The following is an 18,173-nucleotide window of genomic DNA, read 5'->3' as shown; positions in this document are numbered from 1 at the left end:
CACAATGCTGTGTTATGTGAATGGTACACATTACTCTGAAAGTCCCCAGGCCTCTTTTATCATATCCAGTATCAGTAAAGGGAAGCTCCATCCACATGATTCCCAAGCACACCTCACTCCAAAGCAGATTGATGGTCCCTTGCCACTCTACTTAGCCAGCTGCAGCATGAGCTAAGCCCAAGTTTGGGTGATTGAATTATTTTTCTCAGTGAGGTTTTAGCAACCATTATCACTATCCCAGGAAGTTGTCCTTTCTTGGAGATAAATTGCCATAGGAAACTGTGTTCTCTCTTTTAGCACATATTTCCAAATTTCATTGCTCTGCATGGAGGGGAGAAGCATATGTTCCTTCTCAACACCACTCACTTCAAACAACTGAGAAACACAGGATTGTTTAGGCCACAGGAGCCATGGACATACACCATCCAGAAATCTTCTTTTGTCTGACAAAATGCCACAAACTTGCATTGATAACATGCTATTTTTGTCCACCATCAACCCATTACCATGGCCACCAACCCTTCAAAACAACATCAGATTTCCAATCTCCCACACTTCTCCTATACCTTTTCTTTCATCTCCCAAAGAACAAAGAAACAGTTCTGTGATCTTATCGGAGTTAGTTAACAAAATTAATTAAAGGTGCTAACTCTATCACATTGTTTTTGGTTGCAGTAATGTGGTCACAGAGGGGATTTGAAATGGTCTAAGATGACATCTCAGCCTTTGAGAAAAATCAACACAAAGCCACAGCCAGGATTGGTTCTAGTGGTTGACATTTGGGTCTTCATTCTAGACAAGGAAGCCAGAAAGAGGATAGGCCAAGAATCAGCAATTCTTTTAACTCAATGACCTTCCAAAGCAATAGGGAAGCAATAGGGAGCAGAATATACCACCCCAAAATGTGCCTCTTTGGCATAGGATTATTTTCAGCTTAAGGTAACTGAGAAGAAACAGATACAAGAAAACCTCTCTGTCCTCCCCCATTCACCTAAAAGCAGGATACATATTTGTAAAGGCGTCCGCTCTTCCCTCTACCAGGAAGGACAGATATTACCAAAGACAACTCTAGACCCTTACCAGCCTAGAGAAGGCACCAAAGGATTCTATATAACAAATTCCACTAACTAGAATTTATCTGCTATGAGTTCCCCATATATTAACCTCACCACAATTTGCTACCCTAGAAATTGAGTCCTTTTTCTTAGTCTTGTGCCTTAGAATGTTGTTCTTTTCTTAAGAAGTTATATATGCTCAAGTTCTAACCACTCCTTCGAGTTACTCATTACTGAGTACTCCCATGTGTACATAAGATGCACTTGTTAATAAACCTGTTGGCTTTTTCTTGTTAATCTGTCTTTTGTCAATCTAATTTGCAGGGCCCTAATCAATGAACCTAAGATGGGTATAAGGAAAGAGAATTATTTTCCTCCCCTACAAGAGCATACTAGAGGACAAAATGGGATGGTAAATTGCCTTTTTCTATTTGCTCTAAAGAGATTGCCCTTCACTGGGTTTATTGGTCTAGTGTCTTCTATGATTATAAAGCCTTCCAATAATTACAGGTAAGGGATAAATGAACATAGGAAAAACCATGATTTTCTTTCCACTTCTAATCTTGGAAACTTCTGAAATTAAAGGTATCTTTTCTCTTTCTTTAAGAGAAGCAGAGACCAGTAGGCACAGTATCTCTGATAATGCTTTAAAGGTAACACTTTGGAATTCATCCCCACAGATGGGCTAGGAAACAGCAGAGAAATCTGTGTATGGGACTTCGATTAGCCATCATAGTTTTTCATTTTATTTTTTGATTAACTTTTCTCATGCATAGCTGAAAAACACTAAACAGAATGAAAGGCAAGTTTTGTAATTAGACTAGATTGCCCAAGGCAAGAGAAAAAGAGAGACAAGCAAATCCTGTAATTCAGCTCCTAAGTAACATCCTCCACATGAGTTTCTTCATACATTTTTTAATCAGCTTTTAAGGTTTTGCATGTATACATTGAAATGAGTGTTTCTTTTGGGAAAATGCATTAGTTTGCATCAAGGTTTTCATTTTCTCTTAAGCACACCTTCTCCCTCATATTTTAAAACATATAGTACATCAAGATGTGTGGAGGCAGGGAGGAATGGGAAAATATCATGAGAGAGAAACACATGATAAAGCTTACAAAGATGGAAAAATGTGGACTATGTGATAGAAGAGTTGAAGGAGCATACCCAAAAGAGTATTGATGGCTCAATGTCACCCTGGCACAAGGTTTCTCTTTGCCTTTGGCCCAAGAACCTTTCTCATCAATAAGTTATGTAAAAGAATAAGCCCAGCCTATTGGTAACGAGCACACAAACTGAAAGGAAGAGCAAAGATGGTAAAATAAACATATTAAGATACCAGAAGGATTCAAGAAGTATAGACCAGAACTAAAAAGATGTAATTTAGTAAGGATAATCCAGTAAGGTATCATTCTACCCTGGGATAAAAACCTCAGGTGCAAATTCAAAAAATGGTGGAAAACTAGGAGTTCGCGTCTGTATTAGAAAAAGTCCTGAATACGGAATTAGAGAACACCTGTGTTTTAAGTCCATTTAACTCCTTTATCTCCATCTGTTTTCTCATGGAAAAACTGGGCATAACAGCATCCACCTCTGGGGATTGTTAGGCCATTAAAATGAGATAACATGTGAGACCAAATCTTAGAGCCATCTATGTGGACCAAGGTCTTGTGAGCCCACATGCAAAGTCAGGATCAGGTCAAGCGGTATCACAGCTCTACATGCTCAGAATTGGTCAAACCAAGGGAATAATAACACTGTGATCAGGAATAGGGGCCTTGATTTTAGAGAAAGGAAAGTCAGAAAACATTTATTGTGCCTCCATTTATGTGTGTAAGAGGAGGCTCTGAGGATATTCATGAGAAGCCCTGATCTCTACCCTCAAGGGGCTCTTAATCTAGAAATGAAGGACAGGAATGTTCCAACACACTGAAGTTGGCCAGTGTGTTGCCAGTTCGGTAAGCAAAGTCGATGAGAAACAGTTATCTGAATCACCCCAATGTCACCCACTCCATCTAACCCAGTGTTTGTAGCTACACAATAAACATTTTTTGAAATAATGAGTGATATAAATTTTGCCTGGAAAGGTGAAGATATAGGGAGAACAAGAAAACTCTCTTTAATATTTTGAAATTCTAACTTAAGAGAAACATGTGATAAAGCTTACAAAGATGGAAAAATGTGGACTATGTGATAGAAGAGTTGAAGGAGTGTTCCCAAAAGAGTATTGATGGTTCAATGTCACCTTGTTGATCTACATTTCGTAGCTCCAGAGAGCAGAAGAACAGAGGCAAAAGGTTGGGGTGCAAGGAGGTAGATTACAGTTTTCTACGGAAAAACTTTCTGCTAATGAAAGCTGCTGAAATAGAAGGGACTAGATTAAGAACTGGTAAGTGCCCCATCACCGAGTGGGTCCGACAAGGGGTTACGCAGGATTGTCAGAATGCTATACAAGAAATTCCTACACTGGGCCATTGGCAGCTGAACCATGTGAGAAAAAATTACTTTGCATTTTAAAAGGGCTCATCAGAGGATTAAAAGGCTATAGTCTTAATATCCTTAGTGCCTGTTTGCAAAGCCCATCACATTAAGGGCTGGGAAATTAGACTGGGCAATATAGCACTTGGTTCAAACAGTCACAAAAAGCAAGAGAGATGACAACTTAAAAACTACCTTAGGTTATGATGAGGACTCCACTAACTGTGTGGCATCTGGTATTGGTATGTAGAGAGGTACAGTCCAGTCATCATGCACCACGACAGAAACTTCTCCTGGAGTCCTTGGCTCCATCATGGAAGTTGGAATTAGAACAGCTGTTCCATAGCTGGGCAAGTCCATAAAAAGGAATTTTTGCTAGTGGGCTTGCCAGAGAGTGTCATTGCTTCCAATGTAATAGCTCATGTAACAATTTCCAGATGCAAATTCATGTCCCCCAAGACAATAAATTCTCTATGTCTACCTTGAATGAAGTGATCCAGTGGAATTAACCCCAGACCAGAATGAAAGGTACACTCATTCATGTCTTCCTTAGGGGCTGCCCTAAGTCCTTATACCTGGACACCTTGGGCTGAATCACCCATAAGAAAATTACTAAGACTAGCACTACCGGTACTCACTCATGGCAGACACCGTGAAGATGCTACATGAATGTCCTATATTTGATAAAAATCACTCTATAACAGTAAAAATATTTATTGCTGTCACATTAGTTAAGGTTATGTTATCTGGGCCTGAGAATCCTAAAGCTTGGACTACTTTGTGTGTCTCTGTTCAAAGATCACAAGCTGTGGTATCTTTTGTGAGATATTTACATACACAATTAAGACAAACTCTCTGAGAACTTAAAGTAAGATTTGAATGGTAGATTTAAATCACCCCTTCAGGGAATTTGTATACTTGTCTTCCTGTAAAAGTTATATTTTGTTCTGTTGTGAAAAAAAAAAAAAATCCCCTTAGGATACAAGAAGAAAAAGAGAAAGGGAAGGAGGAAAGGAAGGCAGGCCGGCCAGCTAGACCTTTCTCTTTCCAGGCCTCATACTTGAGATCCAGGGTTTATGGACATCTGACAATGTAGGATCCTTTGACTGGCCCTGCTCTTTTACGTTTGATACCATATCAGGGTCACCGATTGTACATTAAAATTAATATATCTGCTTATGATTCTTAATGGCTGTTATGCACTGTTGCTTCACCTCCGGGCCTGCTGACTAGAATCAAGGTAAAAAGACCAATCCCAAGTTTTCTATCCAGAGTCGACATAGAAACAAAACCGAAGGCTTAACACAAAAGGGAAGTAAACCTGTGAAAGGTCCATTCCCAAAATTAACAGAGAAAGCCTGAAAACCACCTACCCCGGGGCCCCATTTTGTCTTCAAGAAAAATCAGGATCTCACTTTCCACTCGGAAGTTTCCATCCCAGGCCACTGCGGCAGCACAACGTTTCAATTCCATTATTGAAGGAATGGTTTGAAATATTCCCCGGTTCCGTTTAACACATCCCCAAGCACATTTCCACGTGGGTAAGTGTGCTGCCAAGACAGCCAGCCCTGCTGCACACCAGGTGGGGCGGGGAGGCCAGCAGGGGAGGCCAGCAGGGGAGGCCAGCAGGGGAGGCCAGCAAGGGAGGTTTGTTTGGCAACTTCCCCGAGGCTGTTGGGAGTTGAGACCAGGAGCCACTAAATGAGAAGTGCCTCTTGACGTTGGCAGTAAACTGAGCAGGACAGCAAAGGGCACAGCCCAGGGCCGGGGACAAAGGACAGAGCGGAGCCGCCTGAAGCTGCTTCCGCTCAGCAGGGTCCCCCACCCAAGGGCTGCCCCTCGCCCCTCCCTGGCCTCCTGGATGGAGGCCAGAACCCAGATCAGGGAGCCACACAAGGCCCTGCCATCGCCTCCCCGGCCTACGTTTCATTGTTTCAGTAAACACGGTGAAAAATAAATGAGGTCGTGCTTCAGCTGTCCAAGGCCGCACAGCCTCACCTCTCTGGAGGAAGTTCTGACTGCGTGGTTCCACCTTCCCGCCACCTCCGTGGGCCACGAGTTGTCGTGATAAATTCAGGCCCATAGCCGCTCAGGCTTTACCGTTTCTCATTTAACTTCTTTTTTTTTTTTTTCTCACTTAACTTCTAAACATTAAGATAAACAGAAACCTCATCAGTAAACATTGTGACAGTTATCTTTTTAACTGTCATTTATATAAACTTTTGCACACCCCTTTCTAAGTCAAGCTCAGATGTATCGGTTGTTCAACTATAAACATATTTAGCAGAATTCTGTTATTTCCCCATATGTATATTCATTTGTGGGTGACTCACGTCATCCATCCTCATAAGCCCGAGAAGCTGTCTGTTGAGTCATTCACAGATTCAGGCGGTGATGCCGGTGGAGTGGGAAGCAGGTCAGCAAGGCGGGGGACGGGGCCCAAAGTCACGGTTCTGGGCTCATTGTACTCTGGCTTCGGGTCCAGGAAGTGGCACAGAGCTTCTCCTGAAATAAAATCATCCCTTTCCCTTCGCTTGTTTTGTACCACCTAATCCTCTGACTCTTTATTAAACATGATCTTTCCCATCTGCTCTGGTGAACGCTCAACACCTTGTGGACCAACTCTAGGCTGATAGGGTTTTGTGGGCAACATGATCTCGGTTTTATGCACACACTTAGGATTATCCCAAGGACAAAGAGGATGAACAATCCATTAACTATAATAAGCAACTAGGCATCTCCAGGTAGCTACAGCATATATTTGATTTCAAAAGAAAAGGCTGAATTAAAACATGTCCCAAAACGTCTAACCTCCAACATCTAGAAAGAGCGTTTTCTGTTCTCCATGCTCTGGTGAGCGGTGCCACTAGAAATCACGGCTCAGTCTCACTCAATCAGACTCTCCAGCCCTTAAATCTTATTTTAAGATCTGACACTACAGCAAGAAAAAGATCCTCTTGAAAGCCCTCTTCCTGATGATCTGTGGGCAAAGCGTGCAGAATGTGCACGCACGCGCACACACACATGCACTCTTTTAAAGGAAAAATGCATTGTAATTGCTTTATGTAGGAAACTTGGTTCTTCAGTAACTTTATAATTACATGTATCCCGTTGCTTAAATTTATAAAACCTCAGTCATTACAATTTAGTCAAATATTCAGTTATCTGAGTCAATTTATATACCTAGCCAGTGTTGATTACAGACATTGGAAAATCATTGCTATTATTTACTCCAAAATTTACTGCAGTGCAAAGTAATCTACCAGGACCTCGTTTGCCCGCATTATTGTAAAAGTTTTTCCTTACTTGATTTTGATAAGAATTCCTTCTAAGTACTCATCTTTGTGCCGCTGTTTTATTGATGAGCTCAGCCTACTTCTTTGACTGACCTTTCAAACAAAGATACTTGCTTTTTCTGTTACTTCAAATCTTTATGATCTTGTAATAATAACGATTATGATGGCATCTGATCACACTGTATATACTAATGACAAGACATATCTGGCCACATGTCTTCACAGCTTACTGATCTCATTGATGAGAGCTGTCAGGCTGCCTCCTTGCAACTCGCATTTCAAGGTAATTAAAAACTAGCTTTTTTAGCAGCTTGAACTTTGTTTTGCAGTGAATTGGAAATATCTCATGCTGCAGAAATCGAGAATGTACCAGTCACCTGCTCGGCTTTATGCAACGGGAGGTGTGAAAACCAGGTACAGGAGTTAATCATGTACCCAGAGTGAGGGGCTTTCAAGCTCTTGCAGGTGTTTCTTTAGTCATTGTTTTCACTTTAAGGAAAGAATGCTAAAGTGCAGAGCTGAGTGTTATCTTCAGATTGCAGCATAGGACCTTACTTACCAGGTCCAAGCCAAGGTGATGCCAAGATGAAGAACGAGACAGGTAGGCATACATGAGCACAGGCTCCGCAGAAGAATGCACAAGCCAGCAGCACTGACCTCCGGGGACAGAAGAGGGGTGGGGTGGCAGGAAGAATGATCCTTCACTGTGTTCTCTTTTGTTCCATTTGAACATTTTACCTGATGTTCATATTGCCTTAAAAACAAACCAACCAAGCGCTGGCTAAATAGTCTTTGCCCCTCACCCTCACCACCACCCCCCCCCCCCAGCACTGGGACAAGCCACACTCATCCCCAAGATCAGCACTAGCAAATGGTGCCAGGGCCACCACAGCTGTCTCCCAGAGGCCCAGCTCCTCCCTTCGTTTCCTCTCCACCTCCCACCTCAACCAGTGTCCTCAGACTCTCACCCGGCCAAAACGAGTATCAAAGAAAACACCTGATTAATGAATACAGATGAAGGATAGCAGTTGTGCTTTCAGACATGCACATTAAAAAACAACGACAGAGAGAAATCCATGGAAGTCTTCAGCGTTGAGAATGTCAGAAACAAATTTTCCTAGATTATACAATCGATCGGGGAAGATGCCTGTGGTGTGTTCTGGTTTGGAGGGAAGAGGAGTATGTAAGCAGGGAAGAGGAGGGCTGTGATCATTGTGATCATGAGCAGAAGATGGGGTCCTGTTCTGGAGGATGGCCCACAGGGCACTCAGCTGGGCCTGACCAAACACACCTCTGTGCAGAAGCTGGACAAACGGGGTCCTTGATCCCAGTCCCTCCAGATGCTGCTGGTGTCTCCAAGAGCCCTGAGCACAACGATATGCACAAAACCCTACCACTGGGTACCTTCAACGTGGTACAGCAATTCCACCTGCAGAACCATGGGCTAGTGGAAATATTTCTGCAGGGTTCTTTTTTTTTTAAGATTTTTATTTATTTATTCACTGGAGACACAGAGAGAGAGGCAGAGACATAGGTAGAGGGAGGAGAAGCAGGCTCCATGCAGGGAGTCTGATGTGGGACTCGATCCCAGGACCCCAGGATCATGACCTGAGCCAAAGGCAGACGCTCAATCACTGAGCCACCCAGGTGCTCTGCAGGGTTCTTTCAACTCTCTCCATGAGATTGCTCTAACCTTGCTTAGCTGCTTGCTTTTAGTCCGTTCTGCCTTTCAATGCTCTCTTTGAACCCAAATGTTCTCCTTCTAGTCACACAAGCATGCATTAGAACACAGTAAGACAAAAAATTGCCTGCTCGAGGATTAAATTTTTCACCTCTAGGCAGTTAGCAAGGCCAAACTCATTAATCTCCTATTTGCTGTTTCTTGCGGTAGAATTTCATGGCACCGGCCAGTGAAAATGCTGGTAAAAGGCTTGTGTTCTGACTCTGTGGCTACACTGCATGCCCAGGTTATTCTGCAGAGAAGTTGGCATGGGAATACCAGCTCCTATAGCTGAATATTCCATGCAAGATCTACTCTAAGACATCTGCTTTTGCCTCCATATGGGAAATTACTACATTGAGATTAAATATCATTGACCTTTTTTTCCAAAATGAAAACATCTTTATCGCTTTTGCTGGTTGTAAAATAATAAATACCTTACCTGCTTTACAAAACTCTAACACCAGAGAACAGGACAAAGTTGTGAATGAAAGTCCTCTTCATAATCTTCCTTGGCCGGATATCTACTGTTACCAGTTTGGTACATATTTTTAGAGAGATCTGTTATATACAATCATTAATGAACATGCTATGCTAAACTTCTGTTCCAAGGGACAAAATCTAATGCAAACTATCTTCAGCACAAAAGGTTTCACATAACCTAAAAACTCCAGCTAGCTTCAGGCATAGCTTAATCCAAGGACTAAAATGATATTACCAGGATACGCTTTCTATCTACCTCTCACTGTTGCCATTCTTCATGATGGTAGTATTCTTGGGGTCCATCTGGTGTCTACCAGCAGCTCCAAGATCAACTGTCCTAAGATTAAATTCTAGCAACAAAAGGCAGAGACTCTATTCCTACTATTTCTTACACAAGTCGTAGGATCTGTATGGATCAACGTGGCTCAAATGATCATCTCCAAACCAATCAATATGCCCAGGAAAATGAAATACTCTGATTGACCAAGCCTGAGTCTCACATGAGCCCCTGGAGCCAGTTGTGAAATCAACTACTTCCTAGTCACATGGACTAAGGACAGATGCCTCCCAGAAAATCATAGACTGTTGACAGAAGAGTGCTGTCAACAATGCTAAGAAACAACAACAACAAATGTAGCAAATATATTTGCTTCTTTCACCATCAGCATCAGGGCCAGCTAAAGGATTTGTGAGGTTCAGTTCATCTGAGGGGATCGTGTTCAAAAAGTAGTAAAAAAGTGACATTAAGTACTAAAATATAAATCCGTTTCTGTTCTTCTGCAGTCTTTCCATCAACTGATCATGGGGGGTTTTTGTTTTGTTTTGTTTTGCTTTTTGTTGTTTTTTTTTTACTGTGTGATATTCTAAGCAAAGAAAAATTAAAAATTAAAATTATTAGCATGGATATGACCATTCATATATTTTCTGTATCAGTTTCAAATGGAAATATACAGCTTTTAACTCATGTATGAATTACCAGAATTATACAACTTGCATTTTACAGCTCATACCTGTACATGTATAGGTGGAAGCTAACTCAACTGTATTAATTTCACCCCTGGATAGGTATACCTTCTACAACACTGTCTACCTTCAGCTTACCAGTAAGTTAGGGAAGACTTAGAGGAAATGTAATTATGTGTTTCTCTTCTCTCCCTTTACTTCTATGCCATCATTTCAGCACAAGTGGTTGGCAAATACACAGGTGTAAGACATTAAAACATGTATGAAAGGACATGATAGGGTTTCTTGTCATTCACCTTTCTTAGAATGCCATTATATCTTTCTGCACTCAAAGCAAGTTTTGGTTTCCATGGAACACAATGGTCTCTTGGAGCTGTTAGGGCCCCCACCTGCTCAGCTGGAGATGGAACTCCCTTACCTTGTACCCACTTGAGTCTCACTAAACTCCACATGTGGTGGCTTAACTGGAATTCTGTGCTCAGAAGCATTGAGAATGCTGTGTGCCAATGGGATGGGAAAGGAGGCCAGGTGCATTCACTGCATTTATCTTTTCTGCTCATACACAGGTTCCATTATCTTATCAAATTTCACTTATGAAACACAAATTCAAAAATAAAATTCTTGGGACACCTGGTTGGCTCAGTGGTTGAGCATCTGCCTTTGACTCAGGGCATGATCCCAGGGTCTGGGATCGAGTCTCCCATCAGGCTCCGCAGAGGGAGCCTGCTTCTCTCTCTACCTATGTCTCTGCCTCTCTCTGTCTTTCATGAATAAATAAATAAAATCTTTTTTAAAAAATAAGTAAAATAACATTCTTAAGAATGCCAAGACAGCAACAGCCACATACTAAATGAAGTTCAGGACCTTCTGAATACCAGACTTGTACAACTGCATGGGTCACAGACCCAGGAAGCTGACCTTAGGTCTCAATAAACAGAATGAAACTATTTAAATGACCAAAAGTGATTGAAAACTTCCACAAACAGACTGAGATATGGTTAAGCGAATCTGCTGCTCAGAAAGAAAAGGGAGGTTCCACAGAGAGCAGTGGTAACAGCTATGGGGAAAAAAATAGAAGCCATTCAAATATCTACCCTGCAATTTATGACTACTCAATCAAACCCATTACACATGTAAAATTCATTCATTTTTAATGATTACGTAGTATCCCATTGTATGATTGCACCATAATTTATTTTAACAGTCCCATATTAACATTTAGGTTCTCTACAATTTTTCAATAAGACTTTTATGAATATTCTTGAAAATTCATCTGATTATTTCCTGAAGATAAATTTCTAGCAGTAGAATTGCTGAGTCAAACAAGACGCATGTTTTAAATTTTTATATACATTACCAGACTGCCTGTCAAAATGGGATACCAGTTTATACCAGTAGTAGTGTATAAGAAAGCCTGTTTCCCCAAACCCTACACAGGATATTACCATTTGTTTTCTTACTTGCCAGTCTGAATGACAGAAAATGGTATCATTGTACTTTTTTGAATCATGGCTGAGGATAGGCATCTTTTTAGGCTTACTGTTAGATTTCATTTTTAACATTTCTGAACATTCAAATTCTACGAGGCACCCCACCCCCATCTCATATTCAATGAGAGATGAAGGAAAATGAATGGACTGAAGCAGTATGCTATTATTTCCTACCAAAATGAGGGATGATAATAATAGACACCACGGGTGTCTTGTGACTCAGTTGGTTAAGCATCTGACTCTTGGTTCAGCTCAGATCATGATCTCAGAGTCTTGAGATGGTGCACCCACCCCCTTTCCAGGGCTCTGTGCTCAGCAGGGCATCTGCTTAGGATTCTCTCTCACTCTCTCTCCCTCTGCCCCTCCCCTCCTGCTCTCTCTCTCTCTCTCTCTAAAATAAATAAATCTTAATAATAATAATAACAGCTACCATTTATTAAGTGTTTACTACACACCTCATGCACTTTATACACATCATCTCTTCAAATCCTCACAATTTCATTGAGTCCTAGAAATCAAGACAATGGTTACCTCCATTTTACAGAGGAGAAAACAGAGATTTGGAAGTTTTAAGTAACAGTTAAGTGGTAAAATAAGGTCTCTGTTGGAATGTGGTTCTGTCTGAAACCAAAGACCTTAAAATCCCCCCTAAAGCCCCGCTAAACAGCTAGATGCTCCGAAACTCCATCTAATGTTTCTGTTTTCATATTAATATGGCAACTGTTCTGCATCTGGTTGAATTAGAGCATAAAATAGTCCTTAACCACAGAATGGCATTGTCTAATACCTAGCAACTCCTGAGGATGTTAACCAAAAGGAAGAATGTTACCTAAACTCTATCTGTCTGGCCAGAAGCTGAAAGGCAACTAGGAAAGCTGAGTGTGCATCACTCATCTTGAAGCCTCGTAAAAGAAGGGAAATTGTATTTGCAAGTCCAATTTCTGAATGTTTGAGGAAGCCTCGCAGGAACACTGCAGTGAGGAGTTAAAATGAGGACCCTGAGAGGGGATGTGGATAATATAGTATGTGGGGCTCTCCACTGCAGGGTATGTAAATACTTTATACACTAATTCAATTACATTTTCAGATTATGCAGGAAGACTGATTTAAGCAACAGCCTGCACTGCTGTTCCATCACCCATGCATACATGCAGGAGAACAGAGTTAAGAGAGCTGGGTCGACCTTAACTCTGGATTTCTTGACTTTTATGGGCTTAAGTTGGAACTTTAATGTTTTATTAATGTCAAGTTTTTGGAGTTGGAATTCAAAATGTTTCAAGCAGAGATAAGATAGGTCTCAAAGACCTGGAAACTGTTCATACTGGCAGGTAGTAAAAAAAAAAAAAAAAAAAAAAAAAAATCCACTATGTTAGACAAATTATCAACCACTCAAAGAAATCAGTGGGATTATATTTGCATAAATTATTAACCCTGCATAAACTGAAAATATTTAACCTGCCATTGTAAATGCATGGATGGTGTATATAACTATGAGCTTTGAAAGTCCTGTTCTAATGTATAACTAAATACATTCTTAAATGAATCATCTTCAGAGAAAGGGCAAAAAGAAACCATAAATAAAGAGATTTGCTCAAAGCACAAAAGAAATGAGTGAACCTTTGCAAATGCCTCAAAGAGTCAAAAAATTCTAGGTATCTTTCATATTATTTATATCTCATATTGATTTATGCAAGAAGTCCCCTCCAAAACCTTAAGGCCCAGCCTGATTCTATGTATGATTTTCTAGAAGGAAATTCAAAGATGACCCAAGGTTGCAATCTGTGGTAATAAAAACTTTCCTATCAGACTGGTTCTCTTCTTTTTCGAAAGGTTTGGCCTTTGGAAAAAAGTGAGATTTATGTAATATATTTTTGAGGGAAAAGGAAAGAGCTATATTGAGGGTTAATTTCAGGGAGTTTTTTTTTCATCTGAATAAATAAATATATTCGATCTCTATATTTTCCTTGAAAATATTATTTAATGACAGATTACCCTTTGAGAGACCAAGGATCAATGTGCTGCAAGCATTTTAATCAGATTGCTATCATTAATGAGCGTTGGCACTTCTCCTCAGTGTTACTTCTGTGTCTACTGTTGTTTCTATGACTTGCTTTACTTCTGTCCCAGTTCATTTGCAATACCCACAGGTTTTATTGGGGGGATTTTTATTTTTCTGGAAATGGAAGATTTGGAGTTACATGGTTTCATATTCATAAATGTCTTGACTATGAAGAATAAAGGGAAAAGAGATTTAAACTGGGCAAAAACACCACTTATAAAACACTCACGAATAATCATCTCAACTAAAACAATTGTTTGTGTGAAGACAAAAGGGGCCAAATTCTGTCCTTGGATGTGCACACACAGCTCCCATTAGCTTTTGAAAACAGCTACGTGAGTATAGCCAAGGACAGTATTTAGCCCAATTTGGTCTAATTTATCCAGACCACCGCAGCCATGAAAGATAAAGACAGATTATAAGACATTTTGCATGTCAGTGCAGTAGCAAGCTCGCGGTTTTTCCAGTCCTCAGGGATACCTTCATCAGGCCAAATGTCAGTGATCACATCTAAGAAGTTTTGAAAAGCACAGAGATCAAATTTACTTGCAATGCTGCTGGCCAGAGTTGGCAGCCCTATCTTAGAGAATGCCATTCTTTCTGTGTTGGGGACCAAACTCTCGCGATTTAAATTTACTAAAAAGAAACAGACTTAGTCATATGCAAATGAAATTAAATGCTAAGATAAAAATAAAAGGACATTGATTTTAAACAGTTTTTTTTAAGGTCAGTCAAGAGATATTGAATCAATATGTTTTAGAAAGTCTTAATGCCCTAGTTTACAAGATATATTCCAAGAAGAGTGTTTTCTTATAGTTTGCTAAATTAAGTTTCCCTTAGAAATGCTTATACCTCTATACATGGCAGTCTACACTGGCCATTTACTACACGATGGGGCTGAAATACTCTGAGCCAGTGCTTAGAAGGTTGGTCAAAGAAGTGTCGATTGCCCTGCCAAAGTGCTGCCTTTATGCAGCAGACATACCTTGACTATCAGATGGCCCATTCTCATTATACAATATTACACAATTATCCAACAATGGGACTACCAGCCCCCTCTTTCTTCTTTCCCTGACATTTTATATGGAAAAAAAATAGTTTGGCAATCTATTTGATACATCCATGTTGAAATCAAACTGTCAAATGCACTCTGTTTATTACAGCTAATGGGTACCCAGACATATTTGCTTTCATGGTGGCCACTTATTTGACACCTCTTGATTCTTGGGCACCTTTACAATGCTTTTTGTCTGAGAGCCTGATCCAGGCCTTTTACATGAGTTAAATTCCTATTGACTGTCAATAGAATGTTGGAAGGAGTGCAAGATGTATCACTCAGGCCATCTCAGAACTTTTCAGGGCATTGTAAATACGGATTACGGAGACAATACCTGGCATGTTCTTACCTCTGTGGCTTAGGAACAATGTTCTGCATATTTTTGCCAATTTCTTAATCTGTGTTTCAAAGCTAATAATAAATGTACCAAAGTGTTTCAAACTTTGGGGGAGAGTTTGAGAAGTATGTAGAAATGCTATTTTTTTTGCAAAATCAGTCATAATAGCAATGATAGTTTCCATTTATGAAGCACAGATCATGGGCCAATTAAGATACTAGATATTTGACACATGATTTCATACGTGTAGCATTCTAGAAAACAGGGTTTTCCTGTTTCAGTTGTAAAATTTTTTTCTAAAAAGTGAGGGTTCAAAGAGGGTAAGAAACTTGCCCAAATTCATACAGCAAATGATTCGAGACAGAAGTGGCAGGTTGTTCTTCCTGCATGAAAACTGGACTCGGTTTGTGCTGGTCAGATCCTGGGGTAATATGGATCCAGGGTGAAATCCTCATCAAGAAGCACACTATGCTTTACTCCTATGCCTGCCCTTTTCTACAGTCATCAGAAAGATTCCTCGTTTCAGAAATACAAATTTATCTGCTGCCTTTTCTCAGTATCTTCATGGCTACACATGTTTTCTGCTCCTTATAACAACAATAGGTGTTGTGGATTTCTCTGTTTTTGCTTTTGTTTTTCGAAAAAACAAAGAAGAAATGGAGAAACACTCACTACAAGTTTATATCCACAAATAAAGCTGAATTGAATTCATAATAAATGACCTCTCAAGCATTGTTTTCATTTGCTAGTGCTGTACCTAATGACTGACAATTTCCTCATCTTTATTCTCAAACAAGCTCAATGGCATTGGTGTTCTTTACTCTGTAGCAAAGAAAGACAAAGTCAGGAATTTGCTTTATTTGACTGTCAAACTGATTTTTCAAGATTGGCAATTTGTGTTCACACTTTGATATTGTTTGGGAACTCATCACGGGCCTCAGTTACACCAAACAGGTGATAACACAAAAGCAAAGAACTATTAACTGTTTATCATGTCACCAGCTATGTTCCCAATATGCCATACAACCAACTGGATCTTTGCCAGCTGAATATTTAAAGTCATCCCTGAAACTTTCTCCTTAGGCTATTGTTTGTGATTTCTCCCTTTCTTAACGCCAAACCTTTTGAAAAATGAAAAGTCACTAGTGTTTAATCAGAATAATTTTCCAGCCCTATCTACCCCTAGTCCTATATCCCTGATGAGTCAAACTGGTAAAGGCTAATTCTTTGGAATCTCTCCTTGAGCCCTCAAAATTCAAGGCTGCTCTTCAAGAAGAAAGGAAGATTGGTATGGGAAGCTCTCTGAGTACAATGATCCATGAGAAGAGATGACCACTCCCTGTCTCTCCTTTTTTTTTTTTTTTTTTTGTCACTTTACTCCTTTGATCATTAAAGTATAAAGCAACAAGAAGTCCTGAGAAGAAAGGAACTTGGCATGCCTTTTACACCACTCTATTCTTGATGCATAGAATAGTGCCTGAGAACCTGGTAGATGATCATTAAATACTTAGCTGAATAAGTGAAAAGGCATTCTGAATATTAGGGTTATCAGGGAATTTTGATTATCCAAAAAGTCATGATTCTTTATCCCTCATGAAAACAAAATCATGTAATTAGTATGATTACAGCAGGCTCATACTGCCTGTCTCCTTTCCCCTTCCCCATAACTAAAAATCTCCTCCAAATGTTTCAGGTCACAAAACCTGATTTTCTTCATGATTGGGACATTCCTATCTAGGCATGCTCCTACCGAAGATCTGATCCTTGCCCCTTTTAACACAGTAGTTTCAGACAGGAAGGGTGGAAAGATTAAACAAGTAAATTTAAAATATCAGTAGGTAACAAATTTTATGTATTAAAAGAGATGGGACATCTCTTACCCAGAAAAAACCATGCCCAACACTACTGATTAGTTTACATAAAACTGTATAGTGGTTTCTATTTATAATTTTTTCCAGTTTAAGATAAGCATGTAGAGGGAGACAAGATGGCAGAACAGTGGTCATCATTTCATCTGGTTCCCCAAACTTACCTAGATAACTTTCACACCATCCTGAACACCTCTGAATTCAACCTGAGATGTAAAGAGAAACCGTTAGAAAGCTACAGAGAGAAAAGTGATCACTTCTTACAAGGTCATGGTTGATATTTTTGACTCTGCTCACTCATACAGCCATTCTGCACTGGAAAAAATGACTAGATGGAAGAATTCACCATAGAAGAAAGAACCAGAAGTAATACACTCTGCCACAGATCTATGGATATGGATTTAAGTAGCATATCAGAGATACAATTCAAGGGTACAATTATAAAATTACTGGTGGCTCTTGAAAAAAGCATAGAGACCTCTAGAGATTCTCTTACTACAGAATAGAGATCTAATCAGGCTAAAATTAAAAATACTTTAACTGGGATGCAGTCTAAACTGGATACTCTACCTGCTAGGGTTAATTAGGTAGAAAAGAGAGTGAGTGACATAGAAGACAAGTTGATGGAAAGGAAGGAAGCTAAGGAAAAAAAGAGAAAAACAATTAAGAACCCACAAGGAGAGGCTTTGGGAAATAAATGATAGTTTGAGAAGGAATCATATTCATCTTATTGGAATTCCAGAAGATGTGGAGAAAGAGAGATTGGACCACAAAGTCTATTTGAACAAATCATAGCTGAGAACTTCCTTAATCTGCGGAAGGAAAAGGCATTCACATCTAAGAGATAGAATGGACCCTCCCCAAACCAGCAAAAACCGATCAACACCCCAACATGTAATAGTGAAGCTTACAAATTTCAGAGATAAAGAGAAAATCCTAAAAGCAGCTTGAGACAAGAGATTCCTAACTTCTATGGGGAGAAATAAAATAAGGATGTAGCAGAGAGAATTTCTAAAATGACCACCCAAAGATGCCCCACCCTAGTCCTTAGAGTGTGTTTATGATGAAACACCACACCCATGAATATGTTACAGTGCATGTCAAAGGGGAATCTGTAGATGTAATTCAGGTTACTAAGCAGATGTACTTAAAATAGGAAGATTATTCTGAATTATCCAGGCAGCCCCAATATAATCAGATGAGTCCTAAGAAGCTGAGAGCAAGATTAGAAGGGTAATTCAGAGAAATCCAAAGTCCACAAAGGACTTAACTGGGTAGGAAAACAACCTAAGTGTTCATCAACAGATACTGAAATGAAGAAAATGCGGTACAAATATACAAAGGACTATTAAAACAAAGACAGAAATCT

The 18,173-nt window shown here is 39.9% G+C and overlaps 1 long non-coding RNA gene across 1 annotated transcript in view; it reads right to left on the bottom strand.

Annotated features, from left to right (window-relative positions):
- The window catches only part of LOC125755326 (uncharacterized), a 29,584-nt gene extending 11,770 nt beyond the window's left edge, over nt 1-17,814 (bottom strand). The window contains exons 1-2 of the long non-coding RNA XR_007411530.1: nt 17,716-17,814; nt 16,969-17,010 (exon numbers count right to left, since the gene is read on the bottom strand). This is a non-coding gene — a long non-coding RNA (uncharacterized LOC125755326). The remainder of the gene's footprint in view (nt 1-16,968; nt 17,011-17,715) is intronic.
- Between the last annotated feature and the right edge of the window lie 359 nt (nt 17,815-18,173).

This window comes from Canis lupus, chromosome 6, assembly GCF_003254725.2.
Source record: "Canis lupus dingo isolate Sandy chromosome 6, ASM325472v2, whole genome shotgun sequence".
NCBI classification, from domain to species: domain Eukaryota; kingdom Metazoa; phylum Chordata; class Mammalia; order Carnivora; family Canidae; genus Canis; species Canis lupus.
This window is presented reverse-complemented; position numbering and strand designations above follow the sequence as displayed.